The sequence below is a fragment of the Chenopodium album genome, chromosome 2, assembly GCF_948465745.1.
Source record: "Chenopodium album chromosome 2, dcCheAlbu1.1, whole genome shotgun sequence".
In the NCBI taxonomy this organism is placed as follows: domain Eukaryota; kingdom Viridiplantae; phylum Streptophyta; class Magnoliopsida; order Caryophyllales; family Amaranthaceae; genus Chenopodium; species Chenopodium album.
The window spans coordinates 75,134,548-75,155,210 of NC_137835.1; positions in this window are offsets into that span (position 1 = coordinate 75,134,548).

The following is a 20,663-nucleotide window of genomic DNA, read 5'->3' on the forward strand; positions in this document are numbered from 1 at the left end:
ACTACCATTCGTGTCTGATGAGTCTTTGGTGGTGTACTCCGACTCATAACTTAAATCCATATCTCAAAATTTACAGATTAAATGCTGCTATAAGCTCACTCACATTACGTTTATTAATTTGTCACAAAATTAAATTTACTATGTTGTACAAAAGGCTATCTTTGTGTTAGACCCTCTCCCAGGGTGAGACTCATCTGAGTATTTTTAAGAGAGAAAGAGTATTTTTTGCAATGTACACCAATAAGTTGGTATCTAAACTTAGCAACTCTAAAAGAAAGTTGCTAAGTTTAGATACTTAACTTTGAGTCTCATTTGACAAAAATTATGGGGACCTTGTCAATATTCTAATATATTTTGTAATTTACTTAAGTTTTACCTTTATTTTTTTGTTTTTTAATTTTATAATATTTTATATTAAAAACGAAATAGATTTGGTATGCCATAAATTAAAAGTGACATTTGTATATTTCAACAGAGTCTCGCCATTGGGAAATTAGACTTCCCATGAGTTGCTAAATTGAGAAGTGGGTGTGGTATCACCATTTGAGGTAAAAAAAACAACTCAATTTGTATTTCAATACTAAAACTTGAGTCTTGCCATTGGAGATGGTCTTAGAGGGAGAATCGAAAGTAAAGGGGTTAACTCCATTAATTTTTTTCACCAAAAAATTTAGAGGAAAAATTTTGAGGAAAAATTCCCCCGCCATAATTTTGTGAAAAAAAATGGGAACGAACACTCATGGAACATAGGGTGGGGGGGGGGGTGGGGGCACAATCTGTAAGCAGAACTTTTGTTTTTACCCACCTTTTTCAGCTATTTTGTTTTTTAACAAGCCTTTTTATTTATTTATTTATTTTTTTAATACTTGGTAGAGATCAAAGTGGTCCCTAGTAGGTAGAGACCAAGAAATTCTATGATGCGCGCATCACCTATGACTTCCATACCCTTTGCTTTTACTCTTGAATCGTTCTCCACACGCAACCAAACCCAACATATACTCCGTATTATGTTGGTGTGCCCAATTTTGATATTGTGGATTTAATCCAATTTATTTTGTGGTGCAAATTTAATCCAATTTATGATCTATAATAAAAGTGGGGATACATAAAATTCTTGTCTAAAAAATTGGCACCTCACATTAATGACACAAATGAAAATCAAGTTAGAAGTTAAACGTACCATATCTTGATTCCACAAAGGTGGAGGCAACAAAAAAATAATGTTATTTAAAGTCAAATTTTATCACTTACAAGTTACCATTATAATCATTATGCGCCAATAACTCAACCATCAATTAACCTATACTAAAAGCGAACCTAAAGTGACACTTGTCACGATGTTATAAAAAAATTTCCCGCTTTTTTTCCTTTCCTTTTTTGTTTTGTTTTGTTTTTTTTTTTTTTTTTTTGCCAAATTTTAATGACTTCCATTTTATAACCTACCATAATAATTATTTCCATTTTGACAACACATTTAATCCAATCATACTCAATTAATTTTTTTTTTCTTTTTCAACATATATTTTATATACTATAAATCTTTTAGTTACAAATATACTAACATAGTTTAAAATTAAGGTATTGACATATATCATCATCCAAAGATTGTCATAATATTATTATAATTTTTTTTTCCTCTGACTTAAAATTTATTTTAATTAAAAATAGGAATAATAATTTTGGTAGGATAATTTGTATAAATCTTACAAATATACATAACGTTTATATGAACAACTTAACAAAATCATTTTATTATATTATACTCCTCTGTTTTTTTATAAGTTATGGTTGGATTTGCACATTTGTTGAGACACAACTTTGACCATCAATATCTTTAATAAGGGACTATTATTTTGTTACAAATATTTTTTTTTTGGATAAATTTGTTGAATTAACATCATTCTTTATAAATTTTGTTGTAAAGTTTAATTATGACCGTGCATGGCACGGGATTTAACCTAGTTAGTGCTACTAAAAACAACAAATCAATACAATAAACTACTCCAGTCATTGTTTTGCTTGTCTCATCTAATTTTTTACGGCCTTCAACACAAGTATTAAAAACATAGTTATGCAAAATTATAAAAATATATATGATAGCCTATAAGTGGACATTAAAATAAAATATTTCATATGACCGCATTATTTGTTAAAGTCTTAAAAATCTACTATTTTAATTTGTGATCAAACTTATTTATAAATTGACTCCAGTGGTGAAATGTAAGTTGTAGAAATCATATTACAGTAGGATCATTATATCAGTATAGTTGATGATATTGGGATATATTTTTTGAAATAAGATAATTGTAAATATTGTGATAATATTTCCTATGATATTTTGTGAGTTATCTTAGGATACTTGGTCTTGCCCTCCAAGTATACCTAGTTATATATTGTATGAGGCCATATCATTGTGAATGAATAGTTACACATAGAACATTGAAACCTAATGCGGCTAATCTAACATGGTATCGGAGCCAACGTGACATACAGGTTACGGGTTCAAATTTCATCCACCCCTCTTTTCAAGTGGAATTAATTCCCGCCAGGTATGGGTGGGCCTGTATTGCATCCACATTTCAAGCCCAAAAGTGTCTTTCATATGAGGGGGAGTGATAGAGTATAAAAACATATTCCTGGCCTCAACCATCAGCTTAAGCTTTTGGTTGAGTTGGTCCTCTAACAAATACGTACGTTGTGAATGAAAAAAGGGAATTGGGATAAATAAAAAAATGAATTGAGTGAGTATATATATATATATATATATATATATATATATATATATATGTGTGTGTGTGTGTGTGTGTGTGTGTGTGTGTGTGTGTGTGTGTGAGGGATTTGGTGAGAATAGACCCATATGTGAGAATTTATACTTATATGAGAACTGATCTAAAATTTAAAACATGTGAGTAAAAAATTAGAACATATGAGTTACAATTTAGAACATGTGACTCAAATTAAAATTTTGAACATAGGAGTAATAATTTAGAACATCCGGTGAGTAATATGTTTAGAACATCTGATTTATAAATTAGAACAAGTGATTAAAAATTTATAAAATTTGCTTTATGAAATTTTAAACATATGAGTAAAATTTAGAACTTCTGATTTAAGATTATGAACATGTGAATAAAAATTTTGAACAAACTGATATAGAATACAGAAAGTGTGAATAAAAAATTTAGAACATACGAGTGAAAAAAAAATAGAACATACACTTTAAAATCTGGAACATATAATTAAAAATCTTAGAACACCTATAAGTTAAAATTTTGGAACAAGTTATTTAAAATTTGATATCAAACTTAACTAATTTATGGTTTAGAACATGTGAGTACTAAATTAGAACATTTGATTTAATTTAGAACATCTAAGGAAAAGTTTAAAACATATGAGTAAAAATTTAGAACATAAAGAGTGTTCTCACATAAGAAAAATTCTCACATAAAATAAATTTTCACGAGAGCCTCCTCATATATATATATAATTTTTTTGACAAGAAGAAAAAGGGATTTCATTAATAAAATATCGTCAAACGACACTTACATATAATTCTTAAGAAATCAAGAATTCCAACATAAGTACACACCTTAAAACTAAATACATCGTAGATTTGATTAACTATTGTCTTTATAAAAAGTTTCATCATATCTGAAGCAATACAATTTGTGAGTTCGCACTGATTTGGCTTGAAATCCACTGATGCGTAGTCATTTGAGTGAAAAAACTCACGTGGTCCTCTACATTCTTGTAGAGATTATGAAACCCTAGATTTCAACTCTTACCATAGAAACATAAAAAGAAAATAAACTCAAGAGAAAAATCATCATTTTAAGGATGAGATCGATGAGATCTATTTATTGAAAGAAATTTAAAGGCTTTTGGAGCTTACCACCGATAAGAACACGAGTGGAGGCCCCTACAAAGATTCACAACTGAGACCAAGAGGAAAAGAGATGGTAGGGATGGAGAGAAAAGGGAGAGGAGAGAAGGAAAACCTTCCAAAAAAAAAATCTCTTTGTTGTCAATTATATGTAACTCCTCTTTTCACCTAACGACCTATCGTTCACAATTTTATTGATAAAATCTCTCTCTTTGCAAGACAAAGAACTCATAAAATCACCTCTAATGTATACTTTAATTTATTCATTTTTTTTATTTGACATTTATTGACTTTAGCATTATTTATGTTTCTTCCCCCTTGAGTGTGCTTTGTAACTTATACTTATATGCAATAATTGAAAAAAGTCATTTGGAGTCATTTTATATTTATCTCGTCATATATGTGTTTATTATTATTGTTATTTTTTTTACTAGACTAGTAACTAAGGGCTTGTTTGGCATCATTTTTTGTTTTCAGTTTCCTTTTTTTTTTTTTTCTTTTAAACCAAAAACAGGAAACAAGAAAATAAGGGTTCGTTTGGCATTGTTGTGGTTTTCTGTTTTTCGGTTTTTTGTTTTTTAAAAGTATATGATATGTGTCCCATAATGAATCAAAAATTATATAAACTTATCAAAATTATGATAATTTTGAAAACTGACAACAGAAAAGTGGAAACACCTTTTTCTTGTTTCCTGTTTTTGGTTTTTGGTTTTCAAAAAAACAGAAAACTGAAAACCAAAACTGATGCCAAACAAGCCCTAAATGTTTTCACTTTTCTGTTGTCAGTTTTCAAAATTATCATAATTTTAATAAGTTTAAATAATTTTGATTCATTATGAACATATATCATATACTTTTGAAAAACCAAAAAACAGAAAACCACAGCAATGCCAAACGAACCCTAAAATATTAATGATTGAATTATGCATTATTAGCAAATGTATCTATAAAAATATGCCTGCTAAAAAAAGGAGTAACTAAAAACTCATCCTTTCTCAAATTTATACCTTAAGATCATCACTCTTAACTTACAGATTATGTGGATTAAATCACGTTTATTAGAGTTTGCAAAATAAAGGATACTAGCTAGGTATAGACCTAATTTAATAAAGTTTTAATCTTTTTGACTTAAACAAGAAGAAAAGCAACAAAGAAATCAATTTGATTCTTTTTTTTTTTTAACACAACATAGAAGATATATTAATCAAAAGATTATCCTTACATCAAACATAATACAAGAAAATTGGATGAAGGTAATCACCATAACTAGTACCCAACAGATAAAAGAAAAAAACAAGAGGTAATTATACAATAAACTAAAGTAAATCCAACCCTGATTAGCACTAGAAAGACATCTAAGCTGGAGGAAAACAGAACCTTCAAACAGCAGCAGAAGGATTGTCCATCTCTCTATCATAGAGATCCTTAACACACTCCGGAACAGTGTAGTAAGTTCTATGCCCAATAGCCATATCATTACCAACCTCAGCAAGCTTATGAGCAATAACATTAAGGTCCCTTCGAACATGCTTAATTTCCACCACCTCAAGCTTGCGAATACTATCAGCAATGTCATTGATAGTGTCTGCAAGAGGATGATGGGTAATAGGGTCTAAAGTGTCAAACATCACTGTTATGGAAATAGCATCAGTGAACAACTCAACCTTCTTCACTTCAAAAGTGACAGCCATTGCGAGGGCATCTCTAACAGCAAACAATTCAGCAGCAAGGGCAGTAACAGCATTGTACTTGCTAGAGAAGCCCAAGAACCACGAACCATCCTTATTCCTAATCACACCACGACCCGCTGCAACATTAATCAATCTCCAAGATCCATCAGTGTGGATCCTCTTGAAACCCGGAGGAGGAGGAACCCAACTCTGGTGAACAGGAATAGCAGGACAAGAGCTTCTCAGAGTCAAAGCACATACATCATCAGTGGAGCCAATCCTCCCAGCAGCAAAATCAGAGACAGGAACAGCAGCATGGGATGAACCAGAGCTACCATCTGTCAGAGATAGAGAGGAGGTAACAGCACTAGAGCTAGAAGCAAAAGCTAAGCCCTTTCCTTTATCCTACAAAATTAAGTTAGTGCAGTGATAATCGTTGTAGAATCTAGCAAAAATGGCATGAGCATGGAACATCTTTTTCTCAAATACAGTAATGTTCCTATTACTCCATAGATGCCAAAAAGCTACAAAAAAAAACCATTTTCCAATGAGAATCAAAGCCTAGATTATAGTTCAACCACTCAATCCAATCTAAATTCATGAAGTCAATAAAACTAAAACCACAAGGAATTTTAATTTTATCAAAGATATCATTCCAAAGGATATGAGAAGAAAAACAATCACGAAAAAGATGGATATGAGATTCCTCAAACATACCACACCTAGCACAAATTGAGCTAACCAAAGGCAAAAAGAGACTGATTTTTTGAGCTACAGGAAGGATAGAATGCATACAATTCCACAAAAGCATCTTGTATTTTGCAGGGGCATGAATTTTCCGCACACTTTTCCAAGAGTTACAAAAAGACGAAGCAACGCACTTATCCTTAATCAAATGATGATAAGCAGATTTAATGCTAAAAACTCCATTATTAGTCAAAGACCAAGTTATGAAATCATCCATATTACCAGATTTAGAGCAAGGAGTAGCTAGAATTAAATCAATCAAGAACCGAGGCAAAATGTGCATAATATCATCAAGAAACTAACTGCCATTCCTAATAATATCACAAACAAACCAATGGGCTTTGGCATTAGGAACATCCCTATCTAAATAAAGATAAATAGGTTTATTACCAACCCAATGATGAAACCAAAGAGACGTAGTTTTACCATTACCTATGCCCACTTTGAGACCCGAAGCTAGAGGATGTCTTCCTTTTAAAATATCTCTCCAAATCGGGGATTGGGAATTATTAGGGATACAATAAAAAAAAGCAGAATTCCTTAGATATTTATCATTAAAAATTCTAACCCAAAGTTTATCATGCCTATTAAGTAAAGTCCACCCCAATTTTGCCATAAAAGCCATATTCCAATCCTTAAGTCTTCTAATTCCTAACCCACCAATTTCCATAGGCTTAGTGACATGACCCCATCTAATCCTAGGAGAGTAGTGAATTTTATCAACTTTGTTGCACAAAAATTTCCTACACTGCTTATCTATGGAGTTTATAACTGAGATTGGAAGCAAATTAGTTTGCATATGATAAACAGGAAACGAATTCAAAACTGATTTGACTAAAGTAGCTCTACCGGCAAGATTTAACAATTTACACTGCCAACCTCTTATTGTGCTCATAGTCTTGTCAAGGAGAGAAAGATAGTGATCCCCCTTAAGCCTATTAGGGCTAATCTCAATGCCTAAATATTTGCCAAAGGAAGTAGAGGATCTTAAATTGAAATGCTCACTAAGACTAGTCCTAATCAAATGATTCATCTTGGGAGGACAAATAAGAGAGGACTTAGCAAGATTAATCCGAAGGCCAGAAAGATCCCCAAACCTATTTAGAATGTCCAACATTTCCTTAATATTATTAGAAGAGGCATGACCAAAGAGAAAAACATCATCCGCATAAAAAATATGAGAGATGCTAATGTTTGTAGAGATTTTCATAGGTTTCCACCTTTTCTCATTAACACTAGCCTCAATCATACTAGAAAACCTTTCAAGACATAGGACAAAGATATAAGAAGACATGGGATCACCTTGTCTAATTCCTCTAGAGGGAACAAATTCCTTAGTGATTTCTCCATTCCAAAGAACCGAGATTCTAGGAGTGGAAATACATGACATAATAAGAGTTATGATAGAGGAGGGAAAATTGAAAGCAATAAGAGTATCCTCAATAAAACTCCATTCAAGACTGTCATAAGCTTTAGAAAGGTCCAGCTTCAAGGCTGCAATGTTTTTTCCTTTTTTTTCTTTATTAATAATATGAGTTATCTCCTTAATTACAATCACATTATCCTCAATACCACGCCCCTTAATAAAACTAGACTGTAAAGGATTGATAAGCTTGTTAAGGAAAGGCTTTAATTTCTCTGAAATGAGCTTGGTAATTAATTTATAAACAGTGTTGCAAAGCCCAATAGGTCTAAACTCAGAGAGATGGGAGGGAGCATCCACCTTAGGAATAAGAGATATAAAAGATTGATTAATACTCGAGGGGATACAACTGTCCGAGAAACAAGATTTAACAAACTCAACGATTATATTTCCTAAACCATCCCAGAAGTGTTGATAAAATTTTGGTTGGATACCATCCGGTCCCGGACACTTCATAGGATCCATACGAAAGAGACATTCTTTAATCTCATCAGTTGAAGGAATTTTGCTAATCCTAGAAGACTCACTGCTAGAAATCCGAAAATAAGGGCTGAAAGAGATTTTGACAATATTATCTTTTAATTTAGAAGAAAATATATCTCTAAAATACTCAGTGGCCATATCTTTTAAAATAAGATCATCATTCACCCAATTTCCACAATTATCTTTTAAAGCAAAAAATTTTCCTTTTGTTTTTTTAATTTTAGCAATAGTATGGAAATATTTAGTGTTATGATCACTATACTTGCGCCAATTAAAACCCGATTTCTGCGCCCAAATAATTCTCTCCTTCCTGTATATAGAGTCCAAATCCTGAAGCAAATTTTTCTCCAATTTAACAAGAAAATGAGAATAATTTTTTGCTAGAGAAATTTGTATACCATCCAACCTAGCCAAAATTCTTTTCTTTTTAACAGTGAGACTTCCAAAAATATTGTGATTCCAAGAATTAATATTTCTGCCAAAATTATCAATACCCTTAAGAAGAGAATTATTCGGCTCCTTCCAATTACTAAGGAAAAAATTACTAAAATCAGGATGTTCTAGCCAAACCTCCTTGCAACGCAAAGGGAAAGGACCAAGGGCTTTAGAATTACAAACATCAACGAATAAAGGACAATGATCGGTATAAGCACGAGGGAGATGATTTACCTTAGTATGGGGGAAAGCATTGATCCAAGAAAGGTTGGTCATAGCTCGATCGAGACGTTGTTGAATAAGATCAATGCCCTCTCTAGAATTAGTCCAAGTGAAAGGGTTTCCGTGAAACCCTAAATCCACCAACCCCGCATCCTCAGTAAATTCAATGAACTCCTTGCATTACCCTTGCTTGAACTCACGACCTCCCGACTTCTCTCCTTGATTAGTGACTTCATTGAAATCACCTAAAAACAACCAGGGAACTTGTTCCGGAGGGATCGACTCACGCATTTTCCTCCAAAGAGCATGCCTCGCATTAGGAATAGAAGGAGCATGCATGCCCGAAATGAGAACATCAGGCTTATCATTCCTAAAATGGAATAATGCATGGATGGTATGAGCTTCTGAAGTGAAAACAAGCAGATCAACACTACCTTTCCAGAAAACCCAAATACCACCCCTAGTACCACTAGCAACCACAACTCTGTGATCCGAGAAACCCAACTGAAGCATCACTTGTCTCGCACGCATTATAGGACTTTAGTTTCCAGAAAAATAAAAACATTAGGATGGTACGTATCCACAATATGCTTTGCATGTGGCACAAATTCATCTCTCACAGCACCTCTAACATTCCACATAATGATCTCCATATTAAGATTTGGTAATGGACGCTGTAGAGTAACCCGAGGCTCATCATTCGGGCCTGCATTGGGCGGGAGAAAGAAGCTCTCCCAATCCCTCCAATGTTCCATGATGTTCATCGGCCCCAAGTCTTCCAATCTTATCGGAGTTAGTAGCACATGCACTTGTTGATAACTCCTCGAAGGATTGCGATATGTTACTCCAATTTGAGTCCCCACTACCTCCTCCTTGGAGAAAAACAGCGCTATACGGCGATTTGGAACTCCCATATCGAACCCGCGAGTGACGAATTGCAAAGGAGTTACTAACATTTTTTTTTTGAATTGGGAATGATTCGAGAATTTCCTTTTTTTGGAAGAGATTTTCCCTCCTCCTTCCTCATGAGAGCATCCATCAGAATCAAGGCATTGGGAAACTCCTCCCTGGCTACAAGCTGCTGCCTCAACACCACTGGTGGTGGTAATGCAGGAGATACTAGCGGTTTCTCCGGAAGAAAGTTGAGAGTAGGAGCGGAAGGGCTCAGTATTTGACGCCTCGCATATTTCATGAGGGGAGTCAAAATTGCCCCGAAATTCGGTAGACCCAAGGTTACAGGTGGTGAGGGGGGTGGCGATACTGGAGGGGAGGCTGGTGGCATTGACTGAAGAGGCGAGGATGGTGGTTTCCTTCTCCTATAAGTTAGGAGAGGTGGAGGAGGTGATGGAGGGTTTTTCTGATTGTTTTGGTTCATTGTTGTTATCAGAATTGGAATGAAAAGGAAGAATAGAAGGTGAAGAGTCAGTGGGAATAATAGAATGAGGAGTTAATGAAGTAGAAGAGGGAGAACATAGGGTTTTATCCAGGTTCAAAAGGGGGATATCAATGGACATTGCATCCACGTGTTCCAAAGTTTCTTTTTCATGGCTATTTGAAGGCAAGGGAAAAAGATTTGTTTCTTCAACAAGTATATCAGCAGTCCTATGATTAGATTCATTGGAAAGGGAAAAGGATTTCCCCTTTTCACTAGGTATGTCCACTTGCATTTCCCCACAACTTTCTTGAATCTTTTTCTCTTTCCAAATTAAACCATGAGAACTTCTCTTAGAAAGAGGATTAATAGCATTATCAGAAGAGATCTTAGCATTGTTATTATCAATGCTTATATTTATTTTTTTATGTTTAGCATTGTTATTATCAATACCATTGACATTTTTATTTTTTAAAACATTGTTATTATCAATGCTTTTTATCCTAACATTGTTATTATCAATGCTAGACTTTCCAACAATCCTCTTTTGCTTCCTTTTGTTACAGACCACTGTCCAAGGCCCATAGCTATGATCCTCTTCCAATATTGGGCTTGGGCTGCTATTATCAGAAGAATCCATATTAAGCACATCAAAAGAATTGTGTTGAATAACAGAGTTCGTCTCACCAATGATGCTGCTCACCGGACTCGCCACATGTGGCTCACTAACAGAGCCCTCAATTTGATGAATTCCCAGAACAGGCTCAGCAACTTCAGCCCCATTAATATGACCCATATTCTGCTTTGTATGCGAAAAATCAGGATCCAGCCCAACAACCTTCTTCTGCTCTACCCGAATTTCAGAGCTCGAGCAATTCTTTTTCTCATGGCCTACTTTGCCACAACTAAAACAGAGACAATCCAGATTTTCGTAGATAACTTGCTACCAAGCGCCCCCTACCCAAACCTTCGTAATCAAAGGCTGCTTGATATCAATCTCAACACAAACTCGAGCATAACGACCTCTTGTTAGTCTGTCGGTAGCATAATCAACACGAATAGGCTTAGCCACGACTTTAGCTATTTCAAACAAAGCGTTTTTGTCATAATACTCAACTGGGAGTTCAGGAAAACGAATCCAGACTGCCATTTGCTCAAAAGAAGAGTAATTTGGCCTAAAATTGGGTTTCCATTTCGAAATCATTAGATAATGATCAAATACATATCAATTTGATTCACTTAAACTAACTCACAATTTTCAGATGTTTTTAGATGACTCAATAACATATCTTCTCATTAATGAAAACAAATATTTATAGACATATAATCTCATGCCCAATAAAATATATAAAATTAGAAAATAAAAATAAATCCTAACAACCCTAATTAAATCTTATAAAAAGATACAAATTACACTAGTAGAATAAATGTAATGGGAAGCCCCAAATGGCAAGCGGTTTTGCAATTCCGCTTGCAATATTGTAAATGGCAAGCGGTTTAGGGTGAACCGCTTGCCAAATTGTAAATGGCAAGCGGTTTGGAACATGAACCGCTTGCCATTTGTTTAAAAAATCCTAAAATCTCACGCTCTCTCTCCTCCTCCTCTATATTTCTCACGCTCTTTCTCCTCCTCCCCTCAGTTTTCACGTTCTCTCTCCTCCTCCTCTATATTTCTCACGCTCTCTCTCCTCCTCTCCTCCATTTTCACGCCCTCACTCTCTCCAGCTCTCCTCCATCTCCTTCTCTTTCTTCTCTCATCTCCGTTCTCCATCTCCATTTTTTTACTTTCATCGCTTCTCAGTCCGGTGGTGGTGCGACCATCATTTTCGAGCAAATTCGACCCACGACCATATTTTCGAGCCAAGACCATCATTTTCGAGCAAATTCGAGCCAAGACCATCATTTTCGAGTTTTTTAGGTCAAATTCGACCATAAAACTCTAGATCTAGAGTTTTCTTGGTCGAATTTGACCCTTAAAACCCAAATTTCAAGCCAATTTCGAGGTTATGGTGGAATTCATGGTTTTTTTTTTTAAGTTTTTTTTTTTAATTTTATGGTGATGTGTGGTTGAATTGATTTGTTTCAGACCGATCTGGTGTTGGTGGGGGTTTTGGTGGGGGTCGTGGTGGGCGAAGTGGGTATGGATCTGGTGGATGGTGGGGGTTTTGGTGGGGGTCTTGGTGGGCGAATGGGCTGGGATCTGATGGATGGTGGGGGTTGTTTTAGGCGAAAATGGCTGGGATTTGGTGGATGGTGGTGGTGCGCGTGCGTGGACGGTGGTGGTGGTGGTGCATGTGGACGGTGGTGGTGGTGGAGCATGTGAACAAGAGCTGTTGTTTTTTTTATTTTTTTAATCAAGCTGTTGTATTATTTTTATTACTTGTATTAATTTTTTTTTTATGAAATGTAATACTTACAAGTTACAACAATCAATTAATTTATCTAAATATTATTGGTTTTACATATAGTTTGTTCGTGTATCAATTTTAGTGAAAAACACCAAAAAAAAAATTTATTTTTTATAGCCATAATGGGCACCGGTTTGGGCCAAAACCGATGCCCATTCAATACAAATGGCAAGCGGTTCTGAACCGCTTGCCATGTAAAAGGCTAATGGCAAGCCCCCTAAAAGCATGCGGTTCAGAACCGCTTCCCATTAGGGGGTTTGAAACGCTTGCCATTACATATTTTCTACTAGTGTTAGAATTTATCAAAACTAGCAAATCCTATGGAAAATAAATTCTCTAATTCTATTAACCATGCGTATCATTTGAATTGACATCACTCAACCTCTCGGATAATAGACGACTCGAATAATAATTAAAGAACACAATAAATGTTTCAATCTTGATGTTTTTTATCTAGAAAAATTAGAACAAATTATAAGTTGCCATCTTGGAATGGGATCAGAATCCATTCCATTGTTTTATTAATTTTGTCGGACAACTTTACTATAAAATCTCATATGACTCTACCTATATATCACTCTATGACTTCTTCTTTTAACTTATTTTATATATTTATTACTTATTCCTTAATAAATTCAGATCAGATCAGAAATATTCAGATCAGACCAGAACAGAACTTTTGATTATCTTTTACTTATTGCTAAATATAGTTAATTGCGTATTAAATTTTTTTATAAAAATTACATATTTAAAAAGTTCATAATGAGACGAATCTAAAAAGATCCATTTTGATAATATTTTTCTTTATAGATTATTATTAAAATGCGGTCAAAGTTTAGTCAAATTGTTAAATCAAATCAGATCAGACCAGATCAGAAAAATTCAGATCATACCTTAAAAAATTCAGACCAGATCTATTTGTTTCAGGTGAAGAGAACAAGTCCCTAGAATCTCATACTATACCCATCACTAACCATAGGATTGATAATTCATTCCTTTGAAATAGACTGATCCAGACTGGCCTGGTATGGATTGGATTATAAACTTCATACTCTACTATTATTATATTTACGATCTTGCTAACGAGCGCCCCGGGGCGTTAGATAAGGATAAATTATATTGGTTGAAATGGTATTAAGTTAGGAATAATTCATGACAAAATCACGCGTCGTTCGGTGTAATTAATGTTAATTTTACTCTAATATTTGCATTTTAATTCTCTTATCTAATGCCCCGGGGGCGCTCATTAGCTTTTGCCTTATATTTAGGGTAATGATATATGTAGCCCTTAGGGCTATGTATAATTATTAAATATACTACCCAAAATGGAATTAAGTTGGGAATTCACGATAAAATCACGCGCGCGCAGATCGGTGTTATAAATGTTAATTTTTTCTCAATATTTCCATTTTCCTTATATTTTATATAAATCTAATACTTCCAAACTTTTTGTTATTCCTTTTCGAATAGTGGTACGTACATTATTCATATAAGTTGAGAGAATTTTCTGTATTATATCCCATATATAAAAATTAATACTCCCTCTATCCCCGAAAGGTTGACCCTCATGCCCTAAATCTAGTCCCAAAATGATCATCCCATTTGCATTAAAATAATCTCCAATTTGCAACAATATTTGTACAAAGTCAGCTTCCCCATGTAAATTTTGTTTTTCCATGTACTTTTATTACACTCTTTCTACTTTTTTTTTTTTCAAACTCTATGTGAATTTCACTTTCCAATGTACTTTTAATACTATCTTTTTCATTTTCTTATTACCCACAAAATTAGCCCAAAAGAGTCATTATTTCGGGGACGGAAGAAGTAGCATAATTATTATAAAAAGTCTTAATTGATCTGTATTATTAGTACTTTAATAACACGTTTTTTTTTTATTATTATTTATATGTAATTATATGTGTAAGTTAATGGTTAAATGTACTGTGCACTTAAAAATCATTTAGAATAAGAAGCGATATTATGATTAAATAAATCATACTAGTATGAGACTATGAGAGTAAAGGATAGCTCAAGTGGTTATAACTTTCCAATTTCAAAAAATTTTGGGATCAATTCTCATCATCCACCATAATGTGTAAAAAAATAAATAAATAAATACTAGTATGGTCCCTTTTTTAAAAAAATGTGGCCTAGAAAATTAAAAGGTGGTCAACCAACTAAAACCAACTTATAAATACCGGTCACCCGTCACCCCGCACATCAATCTTCTAACATTCTCTATATATACACACAAATTCACCAACAAATTACAACCCCATTATTTCTCCATCCCCTCTAATAATCAACATCAACTAGTTTATTCAACTTAACATTTTTGCTTCATAAAAAACCACCAAAAAAAAAAAAAATCATGTGTCATCCAAATAAACCAAAGCAAATCCTAGGTTCATCAAAGCTTGTAGCTCTCAACATACTAGAATCAGTGGCGGCTCTAGCATATTTGTGCGCTAAGTACACGAGTCGAGCCTCGAAAAGGCTCGTTCAAAAAGCCGTGAAGCCGAGAAACAAGCGAGTACTCGGCCGTGGTGGTGCGGAGAAAGATTTTGGCGAGGAAAGCTTCGGTGAAGGTGGTGTATGGCGACGGTCCATTTTGATGGGTGATAAGTGTGAACCTTTGGATTTTTCAGGTGTCATATATTATGATAGTAATGGTAATAAGCTGCCTGAGCCTCCTATGAAGTCGCCACGTGCTAGTCCTTTTATTGGTCATGGTTATCCGACGGCTGAGAATTATTAGGTAATAGTAATAGTAATAATTACCACCATCTTAATTATTCAATTATTGGTGGTAATTATTTTACCATTAATTATTGATATGAATAATTAGGTGGTGGGAATGTGGGATTAGGGATAAGGAATTTGAGGTGTAACACCTAGATATGCATATCATTCTTAAATATTTTAAACTTTTTAATCAAATCATATTTTTTAATCAAATCACATTAAATATGTTTAATGAAGCAATTTAAAGTTTTTCCGAATGATATACATATTTAGGTGATAAAATGGACTACTTTTGTGTATAGTGTGCTTGGAATTGAAAACCGTGGAGGGATTTGGCATTCCAAACATGCATGTTAGTATCATAAATTCATAATTAGTGTTTTATTATTTAGGCTTTTTTAATTGAATATCGATTTTGAATTTAATTTTGCTTTGTGTATAAACTTTTTATTTTTGATTTTTGTTTTTGGCTTTTCTCATAGCTAATTTTGTTTTCTTTGTCCTTCTCTCTCTCTCTCTCTCTCTCTTTTTTTTTTTTTTTTTTTTTTTTTTTTTTTTTTTTTTTTTTTTTGGGTAAGAGTGATTGTATTAACTATTCCGTACCTACCAATTACGGAGTACTTTATTAGAAATTTATTAGTATTCATTATGTAGGATTTATAGTGAATTTATGAATGTTAATAATTTTTGCCAAAGTTTTTAGTCAAATATTCAAGTCTAAAGTACATATATTTATCTCATAATTCAAAGTTACACATCTTTACCAATTACCATATCAGTATGGATAATGGAAGTATCATAATTCTTCGTATAAATCCTTAGTTAAAGGCCTTAAAGCCGGCCTTAAGGTGGTTTATTCTACAAATTAAATCTTAACTTAATTATCCTATATAATAATTTTTAATTTCTTTTTTGGTATAAACCCATATATATATGGAAATATGATTTTCATATGTTGTAATTTCGTGTGGTACATAATCATTAGTATATTACTTGTACAATTTAGTTTTCTAATGTAAAATTTAATTCAAAAATATAAAGTAGAGCACAGTACATATTCGAAATCAAATAAAACTCCAAGACATCGCGATCAAAATTCGACCATAATTTATTATTTGGCTAGCTTGAGTAATACCCCTTGTTAATTAAACAATTAAACTGTATTTTTCTTGTGGTAAAATCTTTAATATAATTCGGCCACTTGTTTTTGTGAAAACTTAACAGTCATTCTCTCTAAAACTAAAATTATAAAAATAAAAAGATTAATCAACAAACTCTATTTCAACCAACAAAATATTAAAAAATTAGTGAAGTAAGATTTGGCATTCATCGAACGATAAAGTAGGCAAGTAGGTACAAATTTGTAACACGTTCAAACCCGCATTTGTTGTTGCTTATCTTAATCACTTGTCAACTTGGTTCATCATGCACCTCAATTATATATGTATGTTGCCAACATTATCATGTAATAATGTTTAGTGCCTTAATCCTTATCTCTATACATGCATGTTATCAAATATCGACTCTTCACCAAAAAAAAATGTTATCAAATATCGACTGCTTGGTAAACTACCACCACTAATAAAGAGTGGTGGTAGTAGAATCGACATTAACCATATTAATATTTTTCAATTTTATATTTATGGCGGTTTATTTACCTAGCTAGTGGGTAGATGTAGTAATGCTCGAAGCAAAGTTACTAAGTATTTAAAATTTTAAAGGCCAGGGTCTCAACAATTAAGAATTTAACAACAAATAACGTGTGATTAGTCGATAACCATGTATTTTTTCCTACTAAATTCAATTATTTTCTTTCTTACATTACTTATGTTAATGTTGAATTGAGTTTGACAAGATTAAATAATTCAAAGGCAAAAACTAACGTACGAGAGCGTTAGATAAGATGACTAAAATATGTACAGTATTGTTAAATTGAAATTAACATTAATTACACCGATTGGTGCATGTTTTTGTCAAGCATTTCAAATTAATACCATATTAGGGGAGTATATTGTTATTTTACATCTCAGGGGAGCAAGTTTGCAAGATTTGTACAAATAAATAGTTCTTACACAAAATAATACGCTTGCTTGTTTTGCCCAAAAAAAAAAAGAGTAAAAGTTAGAATAAAATGATGGGTAATGTATATGCAACCTGTAGAATATAAATAAATTTTTAAAATCGATATTAATTTAAGAATTCGTAATATAAATTTAATGTTAATATGTAATTAATAATTACTCCCTCTATTTTTTTTTAATTAATTGTTATGTTTTGTTTACTTTTCTCTCTCACATAAATTAAAGATTCCAGAATAATATAATTCATGATTATAAATGGTCAAATTAAAAGTTAAAAATTAAAATTCCCATATTGAAAAGATTTTTTTTTTTAAAAAAAAATTAAAAAAAAAAAAAAAAAAAAGACCTAAGACCACTAGCAAACGAACACCGATGTTGAAATTGAAACTCCAAAATGGGGATTGGGGAGTCTAAAATACTCCGTATATGTTAAGAATCCAATTGATGTGATTGGGGCCCTTTTAAAAAGTCCCTAAGTTTGAAGCAAAAGATAATTTGACTTGGTAGTATTTGGTCAAAAAACAAAGTAGACGAGACATTTGCCTTAGTAGTTATAAGATCATACTTTGTAATTAAATTCTAGAAATTTTATCGATTAAGTTGACTGAGTTGCTAAGTTTTTCAAAGTCATCTCTTTCATTGCGGCTCCACGGCACCACCTTACGTGTAAGATTACAAGCACTACCAAGTCAAAGGATCTATATGTCAAATAAATGCAATGAATTTTAAATTATATAATGGACAACTATGTTAAATATGGGTCAGAGTCATACCCCTCCTCATAAAGAGAAAGCTACTTCATAGAGGAGCCTCCTCATAAAGAGAAAGCTACTTCATAGAGGAGGTTTCATCTTAAATTTGTTGGTAAATTAATTAGATGGTGATGTGTTTGATTAATGCGAAATAAGTTAATGAAAAATAAAAGAGCTAGAAAAAAATAATAATAAAGAAGATAATAAAAGATCATATGAACCCTAATTTACAGCTCCAGGATGTGATCTAGGGGAGAGAAGCCAAGAAAGCCCACAATCAAAGCCTACAACAAGATTTCATCCTAAAATCAATTGACAAGAGAAGTAACCCACTTGGGTTATAAATTGAAAATCTTTTGTTTTACTTTTCAATTTGAATCAAATAATATTCACACTTGCATTTCACAAAAATTTATATGGCAATAAAGCCATAAGGGATTGAGTAGTTTGTTAGCCTTTTTAAGTACTCCCTTAAATCTTAAGTGCTCTTCTCGGTTTTTAGACGTAAATTTTTAAAATATTAGGTGCTTGTGCAATAAATATTGTACATCGAAGGTAATGTTATTTTAAAATAATCTACAATTACTTTTTTTTAAAAAATAAAATAATATCAGCAATTCTCTTGATTCAATATGAAGGTGCCTATTTAGATCCGGGTACTTAATTGGTGCTCCATGTAGCTAAACGCCTGACCTATATGACCCAATCCGGTTAAACTAGGTAACCACATTTCAGGTATCCCGTTTGACCGGTTGATCAGGTCAGCGGGTACCCGATTGTTAATTACCACAAATTTGTTTCAACCGTTGCTTCTATTATTCAATATAATTTCAACCAAAATCACTTCCAAAAGAATTTATATATATCTCAATATATAGCAAAAGAACTTAAGATATTTAAATTATAAAATATGCATTGACAAGCGTGAAATCCTCAATATTGCGATAATAAAACTTATGAAAAATTACAACAAATAACTGTACTTAAATTTCGCAAATATACAAGTGATGCATCTTAAAAAATGATGAAATGGGTACTTTATTATTGTTTCTTTTCCTCTCGCTTCTTAAACTTCTCAATAAAATAATATTAACTCTACAATGTTTTCCTATGATTTGTTTAATATGAAGTACCCTAACAATCCTACTTATCTTATCTATTTTTATATTTAAGTCAATCAATAATTTACCTAAAATCACATGACAAACAAAGTGTTAACACTTATATAGATTTGTATATTTAGTTTTGAAAAATTTGTCAATTGCAACCATTTAAAGTTTGTATTTTGCAAATTACAGTCATTTTAAAAAAATTGCAAATCACGGCCTAAAAGTTATTATAAGTTATAAATTGTAACCCGATTCAACTTTTTTATCGATTTACGTGTCGAAAAATATTCAGTTAAGGTTTTAAGGGCCATTTAAGCTTTTAAGGATCCGGATTAAGCTCGAAATTAGCAAAAAAATAACATAAGTCCACAACCATGCCAATAATTTTTATCTTAAATGGCTGCAATTTGCAAATTTCCTTTAGTCTTTCTAATTAAATGATTATACTCACAAGTCCACAACTAGGGATGTCAGTGGGGCGGGTCAAGTAAGAGACCCGTCTAGGGTGAGGATGGGTCTCGGTTTGGCGGGTGTTGGGGCGGGGATGGGGATAAAAATCATACCCGCCATGCTCGCCCCATTATCGCCCTGCCCCACCACTAGTAGTCTTCTCGGGGTGTGAAAGTGTTCCCCTGATAGTTGAATTAGTTCTCCGAGGGGGCCGGGGTAAAGTTATTTGCGCAGTTGGATAGCTTTTCCTGCATATGAAGTTTGCAGGAGGAAGGTGGTTTTAGAGGGAGGAGTTTGGTCTGCAAGTTATTTGCTCGTTTGTGGGATGATATGGGAATTCAGTCAATTGCTATCATCCCTTGGTTAGTTTGGGTGGTGACATGGTCAGTCATCGCTTTTAATCGATATCTTGAAGGAGGCTACCCATCTTTAATGTTTGGGTTAAGCAAATTCCTCCATTTTCTTGCATTCTCCGTTGGTGGAAATGCAAGAGGAGAAACTGCATTTGGATGCACAGTTTCTCATAGATTCATTAAGGTAGATGACTCTACAGGTTTTGTTCCCAGGCTCTTAGGATGCAGTTATGTTTTTCGTTCCCTAGGAGTGGAATGGTGTCACGGGTCCGTTTCTCAGCAATAGGGTGCATACTTCGGGTTTTTCTGTCTCCCAACATTTTCCACCAAGAGTTCCCTTCGCTTTCAGTGCCAGCTCGGGTTCTCTTCAATGTTAGTGATCTGCGCTTTTGGCTCATGATCGCGACTACTTCGGTTCATTTGGCTTCTCTTGGTCCACTTATTGGATGTGGTTCGGTTCTTATGGTGGTCCGGGCTCTGCAGCTTTTGGTTTGTTGCAAGACCATTTCAATGTTTGGTTCTCTTCAATC